This window comes from Rhipicephalus microplus, chromosome 6 (genome assembly GCF_043290135.1).
Source record: "Rhipicephalus microplus isolate Deutch F79 chromosome 6, USDA_Rmic, whole genome shotgun sequence".
Taxonomy (NCBI): Eukaryota; Metazoa; Arthropoda; class Arachnida; order Ixodida; family Ixodidae; genus Rhipicephalus; species Rhipicephalus microplus.
Genome location: NC_134705.1, coordinates 71,985,990 through 72,008,827, shown reverse-complemented (window position 1 = coordinate 72,008,827; position 22,838 = coordinate 71,985,990).

Here is a 22,838-nt window from a genome sequence, read left to right as displayed (position 1 = left end):
TTGGACATCGAGGTCTTAACAAGAAGCACGTGAGCAAGTGCTGCGGAACCTACAAAGTACTACAGTGGCTCGACGATTCAACAATGAAGTTATTTGAGATGGAGACTGAGAAACGTCCGAGTCTGTCTCACCACGCAAAGAGATTGTGTATGTCGACCGCCTAAAACCACAAATCATGCGGCGATCCTCATCCTAGTGTGCCGGTGCCGCAACGTTCTTGTTTTATCTGATGTTGTCGGTTAGTTCTTCAAAAAATTGTGAACTGCGTTAGTTTTTTCACGAACCACAATTTTCGTCACGTACATATTCGCTATGCCCTATAAGTACATCTTTTATTTGTTCTTTCGCTTTTTTTATGAAACAAGCCAGGCAGATCAGGCGCGTTCGCGGAGTTCTATGATAAAAATACAAAAGAGCATTAAGACAGGACGAAGGAAGGAAGTGACGTGTGTGCAAATTCTTTTCTTCATCTTCTGTCAAAGTGCTGTGTCAAGTTTTTTAAAGACAATAGTCTTTCTTGTCATACTTCAACAGAAAAATTTTGGTCTGTCTCTCTGCCTGTGTGATTATCTGCGTGTCAACCAAAATGATTCTAGTACTACCACATACTACCACAAGGTTCACAAATATTGCTCAGGTTTCTGCATCATACTTGTACAATTGTCAGTTAAAAAGCAAATATTGTGCATATCTGAAACACAAAATGAACACGTCAATATTTTCGGTGTGTTCTTTTGCATTAGAAACGGAATAAATAAGTAATTTCAAGAACTGTAGCGTTAATTACACTGCGCTGAAAATGCGACGCTATGCATGAAAAGGCTAGTTTCTTACGCTTTGCTAAGACTATACGGTGCTGCCACCTGACTTGAAATCTACAGAATATTGTCTCAAAGATTGTGCGCGCATGATGCGTGCTCACCATACCGAAGTTTATCGTTTCGCTTTCTGAGATTACCGCCAGACGGCGCTCATGTATCACGCAGTTCCTTCAGAATCCGATTCAGCAATTTCTTTGCGCAAAATATCAAATGAATGTTTTATTCTAATTCATCTCTTCAGAAGGAAGACTATCGTTATTCGACGAGATCTGCAGTCGAACACGCAAATACGAGGCCAATTGTTTAGGGGCGAAGCTCTCTATAGCGGCACACATTCGTCCCTCGTAGCCATTGTAGTATGTAACGAGCATAACATTTTGACCTCCAAGATGGTGCAGGTGAGAGATTTCTTCTGTGCATTTTTGAACAATGAAAAATGATGATGATGTTTGATGTTTTGTGGCGCGAGGGCCAATTCACGGCCAAAGAGCACCAGTTCGTTTTACTAAAAATATGGACAATAATTGTGTTAAGCGGCTGTATAAGGGCCATAAAATTCTACGCGGTAAGGCGGGTAAAAACATACAAGTAATAATATCATGACCATGCCGTTAAAGGTGTGTGTGGTTGGAATAGATGGCAAAAGTTGGTGATAATGAAAACGATGTTGGACATGTATGGAATCAGCACAAGTGCCTCACTCGTTCATACACTTGCGTCCAAACCCGTGAGGCAAGTGCTTTGTTGTGTAGCCACCGCAGAGAAAACCTCTCTGGAGAAGTCGTGCTACGGAATGCCAGGGTATATGATATGAAAACTATGAATTTCTTTTAAAAACGGTAACAATGATTTATGAATAAAAAGCGGTTCCCTAGCGACGAACATTGCAGGATGCAAAGGTATATGTTGTCGGTAGGGTAATGAAAAGTGTTGTTTTCTTAGCGTTTTAACTGTTTGCACTGTATTAACATGTGAGGAACAGTTAATGCTTCACCACATCTGTCAAACAATGGTGGATCACCATCGGACAAAATATATGTGTGTGTCGTGTATCTGTGTCCTATCCTAAGCCTCGTTAGTATTACCTCTGTATGACGCGATTTTGATACTGGCGGCCAATGGCCAAGGTGTGTCTTAATAATGTGAAGTTTGTTTTGTGTGTTTCTATCCCACTTGCTCTGCTAGTAGTCCCTGAGCTTTTGATTGACAGACGGCTTAAGATCGAAGGCCGGGATTGATATGAGTGTAGTGGCAGTGCTCTCATGGACGGATGCAGCACGCTGATCCGCCATCCTGTTGCCTTAGATCTCATGGATCCCGGGCACCCAGCATACTACAACATGTTGTTTGAGTGTGTAGAGTGTGTATAAAATGGAGTAAAGTGAGAGGAGGAGAGGGTCTTTTGCTTTTTAAGAGTGTGCAGAGCCATTACCCAACTGAGAGAGTCCGTATAAATTACTGTTTTCTGTAGTTGTAGTTGTTTGATGTGTTTAGCGGCCACAAGTATCGCATAAGCTTCCGCTGTGAAGATACTTGTCTCTCAATTTAGAGGGCCAGCATCCGAAAAGGATGGGCCGACAGCAGCGTAGGACACAGAGGAGATAGACTTGGAGGCATCTGTAAAAAGCTCAGGACGTGTGTACTTTTGTTAAAGTTCCCGGAAGTATGTTCGGATATGGGCAATGGGTGCATGTTTTGTAACTGCTAGAAAAGACACATCGCAGTCTACAGTCTGCCACTGCCACGGTGGCGGGTATGCTACTGGAGCCATTAAACTGTGTTCAAGTGACACTCCAGTTTCTTCAGATAGATCCTTCAGGCGAACTGAGAAGGGCTGCCTTATCGAAGGCTTATTTTGAAGCAGAATGGAGCTCGACAAATCACTAATAGTAGAGTATGAGGGCTGGTTCTTGTCTGCCTTCACCTTAAGCAAATATACAAAGGACATGTGTGTTCTCTGCAGATGAAGCGACAACTCATTTGACTCAACGTAAAGGCTTTCTACGGGGCTGGTGCGAAAAGCACCCGTAGAAAGGCAGATGCCCAAATGGTGCACGGGGTCCAGCATCTTCAAAGCACTTTGAGGCGCAGACTGATGAACAACGACCCCATAATCTAAGCGGGTGCGAATGAAGCTTCTATACAGATTCATGAGGCATTGCCTGTCACTACCCCATGTAGTTCGTGACAACACTTTTAAAAGATTCATGGCGTTTAAACATTTAGTTTTTAAAGACTTGATGTGCGGTACGAAGGTCAAGTTGTTGTCCAAGATTAAGCCTAAGAATTTATGTTCCGCATTAACAGACAGATGTTGACCGTTCAGTTCAATGTCGGGTTCTAAGTGCACGCCTCTCTTTCGGGAGAACAAGAAACACGTGCTTTTTTGTGGGTTCAGGCAGAATCCGTTTTCCTCTGTCCATTTGGAGGCCTTGTTTAAACCTAACTGAACCTGCTGCTCACACAATGCCAGATTGCAAGATCTAAAGCTAAGCTGGACGCCATCGACATATGTACAATAAAACATATTGCGAGGGATGGACAAGCGCGAAGAATTTATTTTGATAAGAAGTGTGCAGCTAAGTACACCACCTTGCGGCACGTCTGTTTCCTGGACAAATGTTTGGGAAACAACACTGCCCACTCGGAGTCCGGTTTGACATGTAACTTTCGATTATGTGAAACGTTCTTCCACGCACGCCAAGGTGGGACAGGTCTCTTAGAATTCCAAAGCGCCATGTTGTATCATAAGCCTTTTCGATATCGTGGAACACAGAGGGAAAATATTGTTTATGAACAAAAGCGTCTCTGATCTGTGCCTCGATGCGGACAAGGTGGTCTGTGGTGGATCTACTCTCTCGAAACCCGCACTGAATTGGGTTTAGCAAATTGTTTGTTTCAAGGAAATGTACAAGTCGGCAGATTATCATTTTTTCGAAGACTTTGCAGAAGCAGCTAGTAAGTGCAATAAGCCTATACCTCGAAGCTAAAGAAGGGTTCCTGCCCTCTTTCCAAATGGGAATAATGATAGCCTCTTTCCAGGAGATAGGGATAGTGCCAGAAAACCAAATTGAATTGTACAAACAAATTGAGGTTTTTCGCGTTTGGATTGGTAGGTTTTTTAACATTTAATACACCACACGGTCACAACCTAGGGCAGAGTACTGCAGGAGTTTAGAGATGCTCAGAGCTCAGCTAGACTGAAAGCTTCGTCATATGTCTCGTTTCTAGTGCAGTTGTGTTGAGGTTGTGCGTACAAAAAACACACCTTAATTCAAAACACACAAGTTTTCTTTGTAATTACGTTAATTTCCGAAAGGACCGTGATGATGCCATGACATCATCCGGAGGTGTTGCCATTAGAATGAATCAAGGGATTGCATTCACTGCTTTTCTATTCTTTTTCTGTATTTTTGGAAAGTGTCAGTATAGTGGGACGAGCTAAACAACCGTTCAAAGTGCGCACCGAGAAAGTTTGCCTGATCTTCCAATGTATCACACTGAGTCTTTACGAGTGGAAGTGTGTGTACTTGTTTTCCTGCTATCCTACCAACCATGTTCCAGACTTAAGCCTCCTGTGTGTTTGAATTGATCCCTGACAAAAAACTTCTGCTTGCTTTCTCTTCTGGCCTGCCGACGCGTTCTACTGCCTTGAGACTTTATTTTCTTAAAGGTGTCAAGATTTTCGGCTGTCGGTGAGTTCCGAAGCAACCTCTATGCTCTGTTTTGCTGTTTGCGCGCGTTTCGGCATTCAGAGTTCCGCCATGGGACACGTCGTTTTCCAGAGTGCCCATTTGTTTGTGGGATGCATTTTGTTGCAGCATCAATCAAAAACGCTGTGAAGTAGTCGACAGCAACATCAATGCCTAAAGTACATATGTCACTCCCATCTAGCCGAGCGATGGTATAAAACTGTGCCCAGTCGGCTTTGTTTATGAGCCATTTGGGAACACGTGGTGGACACTCAGTTGCTGTAGTTGTGCTCAAAACTACGGGGAAGTGGTCACTTCCGTACAGATTACTGACGACTTTCCACTGGAGTAGAGGCACAAGAGATCAAGATACTGTGCTTAGGTCTATGGAGGAGTAGGTGGTATGAGCGAGATTATAATAGGTTGGTTGTTTTCGATTTAGGAGACACGCGCTCGACGAGAGAAGGAACTGTTCAATCAGTTGACCTCGCGCGTCGCAACGAGAGTCACCTCATAGCCTGCTATGCGCAATAAAGTATCCAAGGAGAACATAAGGCTCCACAAGTTCATCAATTAAAGAGTGTAAATCACGTTTTTGCAGCTGATAGCTAGGAGGAATGTAAATAGTGCAGAGTGTGATCAGTATATCAAAAAGAACCGCTCGAACAGCCACTGCCTCAAGGGATGTTTGGAGTTGTAAGTGTGTGCATGCATTCCCTTGATTCATTATAATGGCAATACCTCCAGATGATGTCATGGCATCATCACGGTCCTTTCGGAAAATAACGTATTTACGAAGAAAATTTGTGTGTTTTGAATTAAGGTGTGTTTCTTGTACACACAGCACTTTCGGTGACTGTTCGTATAAAAGTTCTTGGATGTCGTCAAGGTTTCTGAGAAGGCCCCTGACGTTCCATTGTATAATTTGAGTGTTCACGGTGAATGTAAAATAGTGCTGTGTGTACGCAAAGCGAGTGGCTGTTTAAACGGGGAGTTTGAGTTCACGTAACAGGGCCGTCACCAGGCCCTGTTATCTGCTTTTTTGTTTTCTTGGCGCGCTCCAAGGAGCCACGCCGCTCTTTCGGCACCAAGGGTACCGATGTAATCATCGCCTCTTCGGAGGCACTAGATGCCCGCACGTGCGGGCTGTTAGTTCGAATTTCGGGCCTCGCCTGGTGAGCTAAGGCCTTGAGACCTGAGGACTCTGGAGTCTCCGGTCTCTGTCTGGGAGTAGGCTGTGTAGCCTGAACTACAGCCGCCCTGGGGGCAGGTGCCACAACCACCAGATCGCTATGCGCGGACTGAAGGAGTGACGAGAGCTGGTGCGGCGGTGCCCCCTGACGTGCCGCATCAGCGTATGTAGGTCCATAGAATGGTGTGACTCTTCGCCGTGGTTTCTTAAATGATATGTTCTCCTTCACCTTTTATGTAATTATTTCTTTTTTCTTTTTTTAGTATGTACAGGAACGTAAATATGCGGCATGGTTTCCTTCACAGTGAACAATGAAAAATAGTGCTGAATGTACATGCCAATGGCTTCTAATGGGGAATGAGAGACAGGAGCATTCGGCTTTTAGTTGACGTGGACGAAGCGATACCGATTAGCAGCCATTGGCATGTACATTGAGCACTATCTGACAAAAAAGTGTTGCTACGTTATACTCACTGTGTGTAACCTCCTTAGTTTTAGAAAGGTTTAGCGAGCGCTGAGTCGCAATACCATAAATACAATGAACTAGTATATACCATGAATGAACTCGAGGTGGTTAAAGGTCGGAAGTAGATATGAAGCGCAAGCCGTAATAAGGTAAAAGCTGAATTCTCCTGTTTCTCATTTCCAATGAGCAGCCATTGGCATGTACATTGAGCAGTATCTGACAGGAAAACGTTGCTACGTTATACTCGCTGGGCGTAAGAAAGGTTTAGCGAGCGTTGGGCCGCAGTGCCATGAATACAGTGAACTAGTATTTATACCATGAACTCGAGGTGGTTAAAAATGGGAAGTAGATCCGAAGCGCAAGCCGTAAGAAAGTGTGCGTGTGCCACCTCTCGTTTAGTCCTTGCAATGTCCGCTGGATGGCGGTACTTCTATATGAGGAATATATGATAAAAAGATGCGAGATGGTGGTACTTGGACTGCAGAATAGATGGACGAACGGACACACAGACAGATGCATGGACGGATGCATGAATGGATGCGTGGGAGGATGCATGGACGAACGCAGGCACGGATGAACGAACAGACGCACGCACGGACGGGCGAATAGACGCATGGACGGTCACACAGACGGACGCATGGACGGATAGACGCATGCACGGTCACACAGATGGACGCATGGACGGACGGAAACAAAAACAAATGGGCGGACGGATGCTTCGCCCCACTCTCCATCATTCACTTCGTGGATATACTGCCATTTTTTTCAACCAGAGAGAAGAACCCAACTTGGTAATGACGTGAGGAAACACATCAGGGTTAAGCCAATTCCCCTCAACGTTCACCTTACGTTAAACAAAGGGCGAAGGAAGGACAGTGCGACGGCGCTCACATATAAGGAAAAAAAACCACAATACGCACGCGCTATTGGTAGATGCCGCCCGCTTACGGCAGGGAGGCGTTTGCCATAACGGACGTTGATATAAACGGAAATCTCACATACGCGGCAACCGTCCAAACAAGCCATATCCACGAAGCAGGAAAATGGTGATTGCGCTAGCCTTGGAGAGTTGCCAAGCCTAGTCCACAATATACACAGACTCTAAAACGGCAGCACGAATGTTCGTGGCCAGCCTTGTAGCTAGAAGCACTGGGAAACTCACCGTCAATGCAATAAGAGAGTACGAGAGCAATGAAACCCTTATTAAAGAAGAGAAAGCTCTAATCTACGTATCCTGGTTTCCAGCCCACATGGGACAGTTACCGTGACTCGACCACTGCAATCCCAACAAAGAGGTCAACCACCTGGCGCGTGAGCTCACACGCCACGCCGTGGACAACGATCCGTCGACGAGTGTGCGGTACGAGAATCTCTGCAGCCACGACAAGCACTCAAATACCATGAGATCACTTCACATTACCGGGGACAAAGACGTGCCTTTGAAGAACTGCACCCAGAACGTAACAAAGAATAAGCTATAGCTCTAAGAAGATTGCAAACACATACGTACATAGCACCATCCACCTTACACAGAGTCGACCCCGACCCGCCACCCACATGCTTCCTTTGAAACCATCCTATAGCAATTTCGAACACATGTTTGCTGTGCGCTACCCACAGCGCAGCAAAACTGAATACACAAAAAGCTTGGCAAGAAGCCCTCGAGAACAACGAATACAAGCAGCAACTGCAAGGCGGACCAGAGGGCCCGGTGCATCGTTACAAGCCTTCGGTTGCCAGTGCCATTTTGGGCGGAACCTCGAAGTTGAATTAAGGGTCAAAATGGCCCTTTCTCAGCCTCCTTAGCATATGTTTAGATCAAGTTAATCTTTCTCTCTCTCTCTCTCTCTTGGCGCGTGTCTCGTAACACTGTGGAAATTGACGGCGGACCGCCATGAGGGTTTGACGTACACGCAGACTCCCCTTAGCGTTTGATGTTCAAACGCTAAGGTTCTCAAACGCGGAGGTTCTCACGCGTTCAAAAACGCTAAGTCACAACGAATAAATAATATAAATACGAATATCTTAGGAAAATCAGCTGCGTCCTGTGTCAAATGGCTTTAGGTAGAAAATAAAGGAGGAACAAGCGCGTTGCATATGCATAGAATTCGAGAGTATTCACGGGAATTCCGCGAGCGTAGCTCCGACTGTGTGCGTGCGACGTTTCCGCTGCTGTACCGGAATAATCTAATCGCAGGACAATTTGGCCTGCGGAGCAGCGGAATTTTGCCCTCACGTATGAATCTAGCTTTAGTGATGACATCCAATAAACCTCCCGTGACAAGCCAACATCTGGCCGTCTGGGCTACCTACAGACGCTCGATCAAATGCATTAGCTATAATTCCGAACTAAAGTGGCAGTTTGCGTTAAATGCTAAGGATAAAGGGTATTCAGAATGTCAGCGTCGCAAGTCTTTACGCCCAAAACCTGCAGCCCTCTTACAACTTATCGATCCACCACGCACGCCGTTTCATCAGGTTGGGATAGACCTCACTGTATTGTTTCCTTTGTCCTACTCCGGAAATAAGCGGATCCGCTTCGCAACTGATCACCAGACGCGTTACGCTGAGTAGAAGCAACTGCAACGCGGGACAGGATCTAAAGTTGCCCAGTTTTTTATGCACCATATTGTGCTTCGGCACGGTGTCCCGTCATTCATCATGACTGAACAAGAGACAACGTTTACGGCGAAACTTATGGACGATATCTTCAAGCTCAGCTACTCTAACCACGGGAAGAACACGGCAAACCACCCCAAGACGATTGCTTCGACAGAATTGCTCAACGAAATGCTGGTGGTCGTAATCACTTTTACGTAGACGTGCAGCATGAAATGCGGTAAGAAATCTTGCAGTATCTACCGGTTGCGCTGAAAACTTAAACGCAGCATATGGCAAAGTTTGCACTCTTCCACCTCATTTGTGGTTGAGACGTTCAAACGCAATAGTTCCCTTGACAACGACCAGCCTGAGCAGTTATTTCCTGGCACCAAGGATAACATACTGAATGAAAAGGAAGTGCACCAAATAATCCGTGTGCACACAAGATCTCCGCATTTTGCATATGCACAAATGTACCATGTCCACCATCAACAATTTATCAATGAACCTGGCGACCACGTTTGGGTTTGTACTCTCATTAGGCAGCGAGGTCTCAACAAGAAGCACCTGATCAATACTGCGGCACCTACGAAGTATACGGTGGATGAAATATTCAACAATGAAGTTATTCAAGACGGAGGCTCAGCAACGTCAGAGCACGTCTCACCTCGCAGAAAGGTTGTGTATGTCATCCGCCTAAAACCACAAATCATGCGGTGATCCTCGTCCGATTGTGCCGGCGCCACAAAGTTCTTGTTTTATTTGATGGTGTTGGTTAGTTCTCCCCAAAAGTGTGAACTGCGTTACTTTTTTCACAAACTGCAAGTTCTTTCACGTACACTGTGTGCTATGTGCTATAAGTACATCTTTTATTTGTCCTCTTGTTTCATTTTATGAAACAAGCTAGGCAGATTGGGCGCGTTCGTGGGGTTCCATGATAACATTATAAAACAGCAGTAAGACACAGGACGAAGGAAGGAGGTGACGTGTGTGCAACTTCTTTCCTTCGTTCTCTGTCAAAGCGCTGTTTCACTCTTTTAAAAGACGATAGTCTTTCTTGGTATAGTTCAACATAAAAATTTCGGTCTGTCTCTCTGCCTGTGTGATTAACTGGTTGTCAACCAAAATCGCTCTAGTACAACCACATATATCCACTGCGCCCACCAACATTGCTCAGGTTTTTGCGTCCATACTTGTACGATTGTCAGTTAAAAAGCAAATATTCCGCATATATGAAACAGAAAATCAACACATAATTTTTGGTGCGTTTTTTTGTGTCACAAGTAATAAATAAGTAATTTCAAAAAACTGTAGCATTTACTACGCTCCGCTGACAATGTGAAGGCACGAAAAGGCGAGTTTCTTACGCTTTGCTAAAACACGGTGCTAAGATAAGGTACTGCCACCTAACTTGAAATCTACAAAATATTGCGTCGAAAATTGTGCTCACACGATGCGCACTCGCCATAACGAATGTTATCGTTTTGCTTTCTGAGATTACTGCCAGACGGCACTCATATCTCACGCAGCTCCTTCAGAATCCGATTCAGTGATTTCTTCGCGCAAAATATCAGATAAATCTTCTATTCTATTCTCTCTCTCCAGAAGGAAATCTATCGTCTTTCCTCGAGATCTGCAATCAAACATGCAAAAACGAGGCCATTTTTTTTATTATTAGGCGCCCCATCATTGTGCTACATAGTGTCTATACCCTATTTGGAAGGGAATAAATTCCACCTTGTGTTTTGAGCCGGTAAGCGATGGCCAGTTGCAAAGGAAGATGAAAAAGACGAAGAGTAATAGCCCTTCGTTCACGATTCACATTCTTGTATTGATGTACAGCTGTTGCTCTTATAAACTCTCGCACGAGACAATATTAAAACTTGCAATCGTACGTGAACTCAAACCTTCAGACTGTTGAATCGGAGGACAGTGGGTTCTATATGGCGATAAAATTATAATAGCGCTGACGCATGTGTGTGATTATTCCAGCAATTTTCGCTTTCAATTCTAGTAAAAACTGCGTGATTTCTTACGCAAGGCAGCGAGTTGCGGTAGTCATCAACCAAACGCATTAAAATTGGTGTTTACACGCCCGTCTAGGTAGTTCACAGCTTTTTCTGTTCTTAAATACGCCGACTATTTACATAACCGGCTTTCGGAATATAAATTCTTCTTAAGTTTGGCGCACACTTCAAACCATTCTTTTCTCACCTGCGACAAAGGGATTTTCCCGCACTGCCTTACTACCCTGCTCTGAATTCATTTGTTCTTCTCTGAGCAACTGTTACCATTATTTTGTCGTATTACACCTGTGACAACAAGTATGGCGTCACGCACGAGAGGCAAGGCCACAAGGCAGAGACGAACATCGCTCTTGCCAGTGACACTCGGACTTATCCGGCATATCGTGGATAAAAGTAGACGCAATCCTATAAACACTCTGACGTTATCATTCATTTTACGTCGCTTCGTAGACACTTTTGCAAACTATATTCAAGGATGGTGCTGAATAAAATGAAGAAAGTTTCTTGATGTCGAGGCGGTATAATGTAGTGTGAGAATTTACCGGTAAAACAATATTGCAACTGTTGTGTCATTTTTCATTATTCATCTATTGTATTATGCCCGACTGCCAAAGGGTACACTGTATATGGGACAAGCCAAACGGGCAAACAATTACAAGTAACTACATCACATGTATATATTGAGCGCGTTGCGTATGACGGCAGCTCGCAATGATCTGAGGAAGCACAAGTTTAGGCATGCATGCGACTGCAACAAATAACGCCTGTGTGACGAGCATTAAACGTTTATATTCAGTTTTTTTAGGTGTATTTTGACCATCATTATTTATTTCTGCTTATTAACGCTCCTAAGCAATAAGGCCTTGCGCATCAACTAAGCAGCACGTTATTTCGTCAAACAGTATGCCCTGTATTTTGGAAGGACGGGGTCCCTGAACACTTTTTCTGGAAGCCATTTAATGGATTTGAAGGAGGTTTTCGCCTCACGTTAACTGCAGCAAAAAAAAAGTATAATCGGTTGACTAGAAGCGCAGTTAAAGAAGTTGTCGAATGCTGCATTCACATTACCTCTTCTCTCATCCAGAAGAAAGCACTGCCAGCTAATCAGGTTCGGGATTGCACGGGAGGAGGATATGCGTAACGCTCGCCTCGTGATCCTGATCACATTTTATTTTTTTTCTTAGATTGCGCAGCTTTTCGGTGCGATCCCACGCACACGCGGGGACAAGTCGTAACCTTCTATGGCAGCCCTACTGATGACCCAGCAAGCCATGTTCGATTCAGCCAATGGCTTGGCCTGGTAAGCAACGATTTCGAGCATGTAGCGCCTTTGTCGAGAGAAGAGAACGCAATGTATAGGTAACTGAGAGTTTTTTTTGTAACTTCAAAGCCACGTACTCAGCGTTTGCCTTTGGTTCTACTATGTCTCCGCACTGTGGTGAAAGAACATACGCAGTGCTCATCCGCAGAGCTCGTCTTGGCGCACATAGATTGTTCTGTGTGTGTCCATTGTTACTTTATTTTGTCTTAAGTTTGGTACGAGCTGTAAGCAGCTGCTTGTAATTGGAGTAACTGATGGCGGCTAACGACGCAGTCTGACAGTCTAGAAGGTGAAACGCACATAAAGCATTGGAGACTGACAAAGGTATATTGCGCCATTAAAAAGGTAAGATTGTGCATGAAGATTTCAAGAGGCGCACTATCACGTCGAATGAATGTGTGATTGTCGGTTACAGAAACAGTGTGCCTGGAGTTAAGGGAAGTGTTTTCCCAACCATGCCTAGCACCCAGACTTGCAAACTCACTTGTCGAGGCATTGGCCTAATAAAGCCTCGCCGATGCAGCACTTTTCCTAACAACAAATACCGGCACCATCTTGTGTTGGGTCAAGTTTTGAAACCAGTGGGTAGACGATTTAAAAAGCAATATTTGACGCACTTCTCCGTGCAGGCCCTCATGCTTTCACCGGGAAAAGGGAAACCCATTGGCGTCAATACTTCCTCTTTATTCGCAACAAATCCAGCATTGCCAGCTACTATATTTTATTCTCATCTTCACGATTGACTCAAGGTCTACGTGCAATACTCGTGGAACGAGCACTCTGTGCTCCGATCACTATCATTGTCTGCTAGACGTTATTAGCCCACGTCAGGGAAAGTTCAAGCAGCGGCCTAAGCGAGAAAAAAAGATTGCGATCATTCAAGAGCTTACACTCACCCAATAGCACCGGTTTAAGAAACGGCAGAAGGTAGGGAGACCTATAGTACAGTGTACTAGAAGGGGGCAGTGGGCTCACTCTCCGGCAGAGGGTATGCAGAGGGGTGGCTCCAGAGACATCACACGTTTGTGGTCCTCTGTTCGCACGAGCGGCGGCGCTGGCATCGCCATCAATGGAAAAAGTTTGGGAGGAACTTTGCAGCTGCGCTGGTTGTGAGCCGGTAAAGTCCTGTAGAGCAACGGGGTTTGAGCCACGTTGTGTTGTTTTGTACATTGTTGCGCCGAGTTTTTGCCATCAGTTTTGAGCGTTACGCACCACGCAAGTTGACAGTGTGCTTTACAGTGCATCAACTATGCCGCGACAACGACAAAACCATGGTTACGTGCTTAGGTGCCTAGGATGCAACGTTTTCGTGAAGATTGGGCCAAAGCTGTCATTGTTTTGCGTTTCGAAGGATGCAAACAGGCTGAAATTGCGAGAAGAACAAGCACAGAGCGGACAAGCTTTTAAAAGATACTATTTCTGATTGTGTACTCCACTTGCAAACGCGTCCTGACCTTAAGAACCTTGGGCATATTATCGATGAAAAAGAAACGTGGATACCCCTTGGAAGACCCAATATCCACCCTGATACTGTTTTCAACTTTCTTGGCTGACCAACTTTTGTGACTGAGAAGGCCTTCTTCATCCTTCCAGTCAGCTGCACAGCTTCATGAAAAAGCTCGAGGATAGTTTCACACAATGTTTCTGCCAGAGTAAGCTGCACTTCGATAGTATTATGGACACCCTGGCAAATGTTCAGCGCAGTCTCTCAATTACACATGATTGCAGTGTGCACGCTCCTACCCTCACAGCGAAAGTAATTACTTTTCTTACGTTGTAACACGTCCTCAATTTATGTGAAAAGACTGAACACTGAGAAGGCAGGAAAGCGGCCGAGGGCCAAGCATCTGAAGCTCAGCCGTGGCACTTGAAGTGAATAAGCTGTGTGAATCAGTGGCTAGATGGTGTTCTTCATTTCTTGCAAATAAGAGCTTCATGTCATCAACGGGAGCTTCATGCGTATCTTTATTTAGTTTTTCATTATGTCGCTCTACATATGAGTAACATACGTGTATCTGTAAAATTATGATTATCAATAACTCCCAGAAAACTGTTGCGCAAAGTTCTATGACTGAAGCAGAACAAAAGTATTTAAGCACTACAATTTGGCTTAATAACAAAGGCGCAAACCAAGCCAGCATTCCTGCATGTTAAAGGTTTTCTAGGAAGCGAACGTGCGCTGTTTTTAATTATGTCGTCGAAGGGCGGGCATAATCTTGTTACATATTCTTTTTAGGTTTCGTCTACATAGCATGAACCGTACATTCGGTAACTGTTTCCAACAATATAATTTCACGGATATATCATCCTTCTCGACGCGGTGTTATATTTGACCAAACACGATGAGGCCTGAACAAATATAGTGCTTGTCTGGAATAGTCAACGAACTCATCAAGCACACACCCTCCGAAACCCACCTACACATAAAAAGCTTTAACTGCGTTGCAGTAGAAAGGAGAACGCACAGACTGCGCCGGCTGCCATCAGACTAATTTTCAGGAAGCTGTATCGCAAAAGAAAAGGGAAACACTTTGAAGTGAAGGCACCATAAGCTCCTACTTTAGTCAGAGGGCAGTCAAAGCATGCAAGTTTATTACAAATATCGAACGAATGCCCGTCGCAACTTTTACGAGCGGCCGTAGGCGAGCAGCTTCTTCAGTTGAAGCTTCTATTGAAGACGCCTGTGGCACCACCTCTCCCATAGCTGACGCCAAATGGGTTAGATTAGCAGCTGAGTAAGCCCACTGCCCTTTCTCATACACTATACCTATAGCAACTACTGATGCGGAGACTCAGCTGGTGGCGGAGCTATGGGTGTTCTCTCCTCCTCACACTCCTCTCTCTGTTTATCTTTCTCAGTCATCCACTTGTTTATCTGTTGCTTCTCCTTTCTTACTCTTTCTCTCCATGTTTAATCCTTTATTTCTGGTTTTATCATGCACGCCTTTTGTTTCTCCATTTCTATATTTCTCTGTGCTGTATTTCACTTTGTCCTCCTTTCTTTCACTTTAATTTCCCACCACCTTGTCTTAAGGTACTAAAAAGGGCTATGCTGTGCTCTGATATCTCGTCGCCTTTTGATGGCCTGTACGCAGGTTAGAATATTGGATCGCGAAGAACGTTTATTTTTTCTAGACTGTCTCTGTTTTACTACCTTTATTTCTCTCTACATATGTATACCTTCACTTGCCATCTCGCCGACCAAAGTTATTGCATCCGGCGCCGGTTAAATTGGCACCTATTTAAGAGCAAAGTTAGAGATAATGGGGACGGCGCCGATGATAAAACCAGGCCGAAGAGAGCACGCGCCGCTTCCTGATGCTTTCTTTCTAAGTGACACCGCACAATCTACAGTGAGCTAGAACAACTTCGCTTTTAATATGGCTGCGACTTAAAAAAAACACGAGAGTGTCAATGTGGATATTACAGCTAGCACTTACGGTAAGAGATGACGTTGCCTATATATATACTTTTTATTTTTTTTATTTAGTACATACTGCCTGTCCCAATAGAGAATATTGTAGGAAGGCCTTCAATTTGGAGTTAGCAGCAGATTCAGTCCAGTTCTTCAAACTTATTAGGTGACTTACCATAGGTGACTCACCCGAGATATTATTGTCAAAAACTTTCTGTAAAAAAAGTTTGGGGTGGTAGGTCTTGGCACTTCCACCTAGGCCCCTTCACTCGTGCATCTGACAAGTAAGTATTAGGATAAGTAATGTGTCTAAAACTCCTATAAACTTAGCTTATTAAACGCGGAAGCCTTCGTGTCAACCCATGATATAATTATGAGGCTTGCGGCTGCATTTGCGATGGAGGCGAAAATGTTGTAGGCCCGTGTGCTCAAATTTGGGTGGACGTTAAAAAACCCCAGGTGGTCTAAATTTCCCGAGCCCTCCACTACGGCGTCTCTCATTATTTCTCAGTGGGCACGGCAGCACTGCGAAAGCAATGTGGCCTAATCTGCGGCTTCTGTTGCTCGAACAGGTTTTCTTCGTCTGCGCATCACTACAAGCTGGGGCATACAGCGCATGCGTGGCCGTGCCAGCTGCTGACACCGCTGTTATCGACCACGGACACATCGTCGACGCTACCCTCGAGCGCACGCACCCTGGAACGCGCATAGAGCGGTTCTTCGCGGGACCTATAAAGTTGGACCCTCTGCCAGCAGCGTTCAGTGAGCACGGCAGCACTGCGAAAGCATTGTCGTCTAATCTGCGGCCTCTGTTGCTCGAACAGGTCAGTTTCTACTCAGAATACTGTTACAAAACTGACAACAGATTTCTTGTTGTGCTGCCGTGCCCAAGTGTACTGTTCTCTGGATTTTCCTTTTCGTGCCTGCTATTGTCTGGCGATGTTGAACTCAACCCAGGTCCTGACGTGAAAGTCCTCCTAAAGGAACTGTCGGAAGGTCAGAAGTCAATTAAGGCAGATCTGAGCACTCTAGGAGAAAGAATGACTAAAATAGAAGACGCCATTTAAAAAATCAATGATCAGGCTAAAAAATAGGCCAGCTAACAAAAACCATCACGAACCTTAACGTGACACTATCAAGACAAGAAGAAATGCTAATAAGCGTATAGGATAGGAGTCGACGGAATAATCTTTTGGTCTTTGGGGTTGAAGAGGGCGAGGCAGAGGCCACAGAAGACCTGGAACAAGCGGTACCGCAGGACATTTTTGTTCGCACGCTTTGCGTCGAACTAGAAACAGTTTAACGGATCCACAGAATAGGCCGAAAAGGGGGTTTTCCACAGCGTCCGGTCATTATGAAGTTATACGACTCTTGAGAGACGTCAACAGTTTACAAAAATTGCTAAAAGCTAAAAGGCAGCAGTATATCAGTTCGGGACGACTTTTGCAAGGAAACTCTAGCCAAGCGTAAGCTATTATGGGAATCAGGAAAAGAAGAAAGAGATGCAGGAAAACACATGCGTTTGAATTACGATAAGTTGGTCATAGGCAAAGACGTGTATTCCTGGGACTACGACAAAAACAGCCGAGTTTTACTAACAGACATGCGCAAACGTGACAACCTCTACAAAAAACTAAAAGGCAACCGTTTAACACGAATTTGCTTGCTCGCTATAAAAAATTTTGCAACTTAATAAACACCCAGCTAAAGGAAGCTAAAAGAAAGTATTATGCGCAAAAGATAACTGAGGCCGGAAAAAAAAATGGGACATCATTAATTTCTTTTTAAATAGGAACCCACGTTCGGATAAAATAGCTACAGTTCTTCATAATGATGTCACTTATAGTGACCCAGCTGACATCACCGATCAGTTTGCAAACTTCTTTAACGTCGAGCACACCCTACCTTTATTACATGAAATGGCCTTATATCGCCTACCCCATTTGTTCTTTCTGTTTCCCACAACTCGAGATGAAATAATCAGCGTTACAGATACCCTAAAAATGACGAGTGCTGGTCTTGACGGCATTCACCCCTCCCATATAAAGTTGGTAGCTCACCTTATATCAAATGTATTCTCTTCAATCGTGAATTGAATGTTTAGAACAGTTGTTTTCCCGCATGAACTGAAGAAGGGTAAAATAATCCCCGTACATAAAAAAGGAGATGCTTCGTTATTGATTAACTACCGCCCCATTTGCATCTTACCCTTCTTGAGCAAAGTAATTGAAAAACTGATCTGTACACGTCTCACAAATTACCTGAACAAATTTATTATAGTATCGCCTTCTCAATTTGGCTTCCATTCCGGCTAGTCCAGTGACCTTGCGCTAATCTCACTTACTGACCAATTGAAAAAGGCTATTGACAACGGTTACTATGCGGGCAGCGTTTTCATCGACCTAACTAAAGCTTTTGATTCGTTCAATCATCACATTCGTTTTAATAAACTTGAAGCATTTGGTATAACTGGCCCAACATTACTATTATTGCGTAGCTATCTCTGCAACGGGACACAGAAGGTGGTAATTTCTAATGCATATTCGTCAACCAAAATAACTAATATTGGTGTACCCCAGGGGTCCATTCTGGAGCCCCTTTTGTTTTTACTCTATATTAACGATTTGCCGAAATGCCTTTCTTCATCCAGTTGTATATTATACGCCGACGACACCACAATTTTTAACTCCGATAGCAGCATTACATTCATAACTGGAAAACTAAACTTTGATCTGGCACAACACGTTTGGTGGTGCAGTAATAACATGTTAGAAATTAACACGTCTAAGACAAAATTTATTGTCTTCTTTTCACCACAAAAACCCTTACCTTCTATCCCTCCTGTTATAATTGCGCGCAATAACATCCCTGTGAGTGACTGCTGTAGATTCCTACGCGTTCAACTCGACAGTAACTTGAAATACCACCGACATGTTGCATATATTAGGAAACAAATGACGTATGGCGTTCGACTACTGATTAAATCTCGTCTTTATTTCAATCCATCAATACTTATGTCACTGCATTTTTTTTGTTCATTCGCACATTTCTTACTGTATTACTTCATGGGGTAACACATACACTACTCATCTTACTTCAGTTCAGACAATTCAAAACCAAGCGATAAGAATTCTCACGTCAAGCCCACATCTCTCTAACGCTAAGTCACTACTTCACGAAAACAATATATTAACTGTATCTGAGCTAGTTAAATATAACCTTGGTATTTACATGTATAGAACTATAAATAACCAACTTCCACACTTTACTACCATTCTCTCAAATAACAATGTCACAAGGTTTGCCCTTAACAAGAACTTTCTATTGCCAAAAGTTTGCACCAATTATGGCAAACAAACCATTGATTTTTCCGGAATTTTTTTTTGAAATAGTTTACCTTCCGACATTAAAGTATGCCGTTCCCTGAAGGTAATTAAATTGAAGTTAAAAAATCATATAATGTCAACTAACTAGCCTGTTTTGCTGTTTCTTAATTGATTCCTGTTCATTGTGATTTGCGTTCTGTAATCACTTGTCACTGAAGTTACTGCGTTATTCTTGCTTTTAAATTGTTTCTGTGAGATTACAAGGGTATATTCTTACTTTATTTGTTTCAATTGCATTTTACTGTAGCTCTGTCTCCCTGCTACGTACATCACAATCATTCTCAATTCTACATTGTACAAGAGGTTCCCTCGCAATCTCTGACTATGAGACCTCTTTCTGTATATCATGCACATGTATTCTTCTTCATTTAGCACAATAAAACGTTCTGTTTTTTTGTTCTTCTGTTAAGCTTAAGCATACAAAGAAAAAACCACATCACTCTGACGACGATGACTGATGCCATTCGCAGTCAAGTGCATGCAGCCTTCGCTTAATTAATCTATATGCTCGTAGCCTTATCAATAAAGTTAGTGAGCTAGAATATATGTTAGCTAGCTATAACCCACACGTAATCACCGTCATATAAACGTGGCTGCGACCGGAAATAGCGGATCGTGAAATCATACCACCCGGCTACAAAATATTTAGGAAAGACCGCGATACACGAGGTGGTGGTTTGGCGATCCTACTTGCATCAGATGTTGAAGCAATTGTTATGGAAGGAACCCCACCATGAAAGTGTATGGGTACAAACAAAATTGCCCAAAACTTTTCTTGTTTTGGGTGCCGTTAACAGGCCTCCAGGCACCCCTAGTTCATACCTAGAAAGTTTGCAGCAATACCTTGATGGTATTGCTACCCGGAATCGTAGAATGGTTATTGCGGGAGATTTCAATCTCCCTGGAATAATTTGGATCACATTCTCAACTAAATTGAAGGAAGCAATAGACTGCCAATGGCTCTTAGCCATGGCATTCAGCCATGACCTCACGCAGGTCGTCACTGACAGTACACGTCAAACAGGGTATTCACATTTCATACTGGATCTAGTTTTTATTGACGGGCGAATCGACACATACAACGTTGCAATTGAACATGGATTGTCGGACCACAACACTTGTTTCAGTCAACATAAGCATTGATGGTGCCTTGCCATGCAAAAAAGAAAGCTTCAGACATGTGCGTAACTTGAACAAGGCGACGATACAAGTATAATTGATTACTTGTCGTTTTCCTTGGACGCGTTCAGTGAGGAAAGTGACGGCAATAAGATGTGGATAAGGTTTAAAGAAATTTTGACGTTATGTATTAACAAATTTGTGCCCTTGCAAAAAAAGAAACAAAATAAACAGAATCCTTGGATGAACAGGAAGATAATACATTTGAAGCGCGCCATTAACCGCCAGAAGCAAAAAGTAAACAAATATCGATCCAAGATAGGCAATTTATCAAGGCTTCTGCGTGCTGAACTGAAAGACTCAAAAACAAAGTATTACGAAGAAATATTGCCGACAATTAATAAATCTTCCCCCCATCGTTTTTGGCGTCACTTGTCTCAGAAGGAAGACCACTCAAGACGCGTGCATTCTCTTGTCAAATATGAATTGGTGACCGACTGCTCTTCCATCGCTTACCTACACAACAGATTTTTCCAATCAGTGTTTACTGCTTGTCCTGATAATGGTGATGCATCCACGCCACTTCCTTCTCAGTTGTCAGTTATGCCTGACGTTCATGTCACTTATGAAGGCATCGTATCATTATTACTGAACATGAACGTGAAAACGTCGATCGGTCCAGATGGCATACGAAATGATTTCCTGCGAAGGTATGCGGAATGGGTTGCGCACTATTTATACATAATATATAATGCCTCAATAGAGCAAAAGCGTGTCCCAGACGACTGGCTCGTGGCGAAGGTCGTGCCAACGCATAAGGGTGGAGACCAACAAAAGGCGAAAAATTACCGTCGAAGTTCCCTCACCTGTGTATGCTGCAAGCTTTTAGAGCATAGTATATCCAAAGTTATGTATACGTATCTTGAGGGCACAAAAACATTTTTTTCCTAATCAGCATGGTTTTAGGCACAGTTTATTCACTGTAACCCAATTGATAGAAACAGTCGATGACTTCACGCGTGCCTTAAATAATAGTGTTCAGCTTGACGCAATATGTCTCGGCTTCTCCAAAGCCTTTGACAACGTTCCTCACAGGGAGTTAATTAATACGTTAGTACACCTAGGCATAAATTATAACATAATACAGTGGATAAGTGCGCACCTGACAGGCGGAACACAATTAGTAGAAATAAACGGCTTCAAATCTAAGTCATTAAGCGTTACCTCAGGGGTACCGCAAAGTTCAGTTATAGGACCGATATTACTGTTAACTTACATAAATGACATTTCATGCTGCATAGATAGAAGTACTACAGTGAGACTTTTTGCAGACGACTGCCTAATTTATAAAGAAAGACACAGTGAAGCTTACCAAAAACGTTTAATGATATTCTTGATGCTGTCAGTATTTGGTGCACTGAATTTAAAATGAAAATAAATCAAACTAAAACAGTTGCTTTGCGCGTAACAAACAAAAGTAAGCGTGTCTTCTATTACAATTACACTCTATGTTCTACCCGCCTGTCTACCGTCAATGAAATAAAATATTTAGGTGTAACAATATCCAGTAATCTTAATTAGAGGACCCATTTGAAAAACGTTTGTGCGGTGGCGGAGAAAAAACTGTGGTACTTGCGAAGAAAACTAGGACTTGCTACAACTCTCGTTAAGCTAGCAGCATATCTTACGTATATTTGGGCAACATTGGAATACGCCAGCATTGTGTGGGATCCTTCCAAAATCGACCTCATTATATGGTAGAAAGAGTACAGAGGCGAGCTGCCAGGTTTATTCTTTCAAAGTTTTCCTCGACTGAGTCCGTAACAGAAATGCTACGCACTCTTTAAGAGCCCACTTTAGCCTAACGACGGCAATTGGCAAGGATGAAGTTCTTGTTTTTATTGTCAAAAAATAAATTAAACATAAACCCAACAAAATACTTAACGCCGTTCCGTGGAAGAAATCTAAGAAGTGTAAACGATTACACATACGAAGTGCCACAACAGCGTGTCAATGTATATGCGAATTCATTTTTTCCAAGAACACTTCGTCAGCGGAATGCTTTACCATTACCTCTGGTTCATTGTGATTCACTGGAAAATTTTGAGGAAGGGCTCAAAGATATTTTTCTGTAAGCATGGTCTATTATGTTAATTTATTTCAATTTATTTGTATGCTGATACTATGACTGCACTGTTTTTCCTTCATCATCAATGCCGGTGTTTCTAATGTATGTTATGTAAGACTTCCAAGTTTAAGTGTTGCTGTTTAAATTGCTGTATGAGTTGAATGTATGGATGTTTGTCATTCTTAGCATGTCCCACCCCTGTAACAGCCGAAAGGCTAACAGTATTTGGAAAATAAATAAATATGTAATCTTATGGTGGTTTTGGGATGTTAAACCCCACATATCGATTAATCCATCGTTACCGACAGCGGCACAAACGCACGCACACACACAGACACACACCGGACATAAACAAAATCAATAATCTGGTAAAGCTACACCACTTTAAAAAAGACGGCGACGCTACAATGTATACATCAACCAGTAATCGCTTTGCAGTTAAGTAGAACTAAAACTCGCGCCGTACTGTCATTGCCCTCAATAGCTTTACCAAAAACTTCGTACCACAGGTCACAGAAGACGAGTTCAAATGCATGAATGTATTATGCGGCAGTACCAGGATACGGATGTCATATCTTCTAACGAGCGTGCATGTACCGTTGTTCGAGCATCGTACTGATGCGGAAGGGTGTCCCCAAAGACCTCGTCTCGTTGCGCCTTCCGAGCACCG